A 3,007-nucleotide genomic window follows, 5' to 3' on the forward strand; every position below is an offset into this window, starting at 1 on the left:
GGTATGACAGGTTAAAAATAAACGGTTGAAAATATACATGGTGTGAACAATAGAAGGCTGGGGCAGCATCCTAGTGTCAGACAAAATAGACTTCAGAATTCCTCAGGAATGCATGGAAATACTAAAGAAATATATACTGGACAAGCGAGCTACAAGATACATGAAACAAAAACTGATAGAACTGAAAGGAAAACAGGTAAATCCACAATATGAATACGGACATCAAGACTCCTTTCTCAGTAGCAGAGGGAACAAGTAGGCAGAAAGTGAGGAGGGATAATGATGACTTAAACCACACTCAACAAACTCAATCTGGTTGTCATTTCTAGAACAGTCGATCAATGGCAAAAGAATTAAAATAGAACAATGGAACAGAATAGAAATACAGTAGTCAAATGGCTCGTGACAAAGATAAAAAGGGCAATTCTAAGGATAAATCAAATTGGAACAATTGGACTACCGTGTGTGAAAAATGAATGTATTGGTTTGTCTTCCTATCCTTTCACCAGTGTGTCACTGTGTCCTGATTACTTAAGCTTTGGAGTAAATCTTGAAATCATGTGAGTCCTCTGATTTTCTTTTTTGTTCCACCAAATCTTTTTGGCTATCTTAATTCCTTTGCTTTTCTATGTAAATTTCATAATCATCTTATGGGTATCTGTAAAATAGCCTTCTGGGAGACTGATTGGGGTGGTGTGGACCCTGTAAGCCAATTTAGGAAGAAGCAACTTTTTAATAATATGGAATCAGAAAAGTGGTTGATAGTGCTATTTAGATGTTCTCCACCTTTACTGATTTTGTTTTTCTATTTTTGTCAATAATTGTAACTATGCCTTAATCCCATTTAAGAGAGCTTCATCACCATGGTCAAAGGCTGTGGTACTACCTCCTAGGACCATCAGTGTGGGAGCTAGAATTTCAGCATATGAATTTTAAGGGGACACAAACATTCAGACCATAGTAATTATTTCAAGTAAATACAAGAACTCTGATACAGTATACTTTAATCCCTCCTCTTTAATGTTTCTGTGCTTATAGACAGATATTGTGATTTTATTAATACAGTGTTTTCCATTTGACTTTACACATACATCTCTTAGGTGATTAACAAAGGAAAAACTAGTGGTGCCTTATTTTTATTTATTTTTATTTTTAAAAATATTTTTAGCTGCAGATGGACACAATATCTTTATTTTATTTATTTTTTTAATGTGGTGCTCAGAATCAAACCCAGAACCTCACACATGCTAGGCAAGTATTCTACCACTGAGCTACAACCCCAGATCCTAGTGCCTTATTTATTTATTTATTTTTTAAAATTTATTTTTATAAAAATATGGAACGCTTCACGAATTTGCGTGTCATCCTTGCGCAGGGGCCATGCTAATCTTCTCTGTATCGTTCCAATTTTAGTATATGTGCTGCCGAAGCAAGCACCTAGTGCCTTATTTTTAATCACAAAAACACTAATATGGAATCCAATCTATGAACAACATATCTCTTTCTGGAAAGTACTAGTAGTCTCTGTAGTGTATGTTAACTAAAAGGCAGGTGAGGGTTATAACCCTCTCCTTTTTAACCTCACTACCCTGTTTATGCTATTATGCAGTAAGAGTCAGAACAAAAGTGATCAACATTTATAATGTAGGCTTTAAAAACATACTCCTCTGGTCTTCAAATCCATCCTGGCAGTTTCTTTGAGATATGTAACACATTGAACATTGCAACCTTCTCTGTTGGTTTAAGATGAAGATAACTGAAAAGTCATGGTAATTTAGGCTTCGCTGCTAACTAACCAGCCCTCTAAGCATGTATGTCTGATGATAGTACAAATCCACTTATTCTGTCTCTCAACACATACAGATGGCTTTTAGATTGCAGAGTTCTAAGGTTGAGTTGTGGCATCTCTGAGAATGCTTCTCACTGAAAACATACTACATACAATGTGGTGCTGGGGTCTAGAGACTATTCCTGAAATCCATTGGTGTTTGTCATGAGGCCACACCTGCCTCACGCTGCTTATAGCAGTGACCAAGGGCTGTGGGGATACTAAAGCAATGCTGATCCTGAGAGGCACGGGGCTCCCTTGTTGGCTGACTCTAGCTCAAGGACTTCCCCCAGATTTCCTGCTAGCTTCCTGTACGGCAGCATAGGGTGCTTCTGCCTAATCCCCTCTCCTTTTCTCCTTTACGTGAGGTCAGACTTGTGCTAAAGGCTTCACTTGGTCTAATGGCTTTCCATTTTCCTCCCAGTTGTTTTTCATGCAGGCACTTTCCCTCATGAAATTCTGGTCCACTTATTTTCATCTTGACATCAGGATCTCCTAACTGATTCGATGCTACAGACAGAACTATTTCAGAACAGAGTGGTTCTGACATGGTGATGATTTCAAATGGGCAAGTGGGAAAGATCTGTATAAACGGCTTTCTTGAGGGACCATATTTTAAATTATAACTTTATTTAAAAAAAGAGTCAATGAGGTGTTCCACGTGAACTACATGTGAGGTTTCCTCACCTTGAATGTCAAATTCAGGTCTTGCCTCCATAGAATTAGGCAGGTAGCCCAAGACCTGAGGGATGTTTTGAAGTCCCAACATATGAAGAGAGGAGTGGCAAGTCCATTCAGAAAGGTAGGAAATGGTACAAAAGTGATTCATCGTGGGCGTGCAGCACAGGCCTGTAATCCCAGCAACTTGCAAGGCTGGACAACTTTGAGGCAGGGCAATGACAAGTTTTAGGCCAGCCTGAGTAATTTAGTGAGACCCTGTCTCAAAATAAAATAATAAAATAAAGAGTTGGGGATGTAGCTCAGTGGTACAGTGTTCATGTTTGGGGTGACAGGTTCAAATCCTAGCCCTGAAAAAAAAAGATGATCTGGTGATGCTTTCAGGCAGCAGGGACATGAGGTGGTCCTTGAATACTCACCTGCACCTCCAGGGCAGGGGGCAGCCCTTTCCTGGGTGGCTGCCCAGCTGAGGGTCCTCTGCAAACTAGAGCCTTGTAAATT

At 39.4% G+C, this 3,007-nt stretch overlaps 1 non-coding gene across 1 annotated transcript; it reads right to left on the minus strand.

The window, feature by feature from the left end:
- Positions 1–1,330: 1,330 nt before the first annotated feature.
- LOC124963770 (U6 spliceosomal RNA) lies at positions 1,331–1,437 on the minus strand. The gene has a single exon (XR_007104808.1). It is a non-coding gene; the product is annotated as a U6 spliceosomal RNA (small nuclear RNA).
- Between the last annotated feature and the right edge of the window lie 1,570 nt (positions 1,438–3,007).

This window comes from Sciurus carolinensis, chromosome 13 (assembly GCF_902686445.1).
Source record: "Sciurus carolinensis chromosome 13, mSciCar1.2, whole genome shotgun sequence".
Lineage (NCBI taxonomy): Eukaryota > Metazoa > Chordata > Mammalia > Rodentia > Sciuridae > Sciurus > Sciurus carolinensis.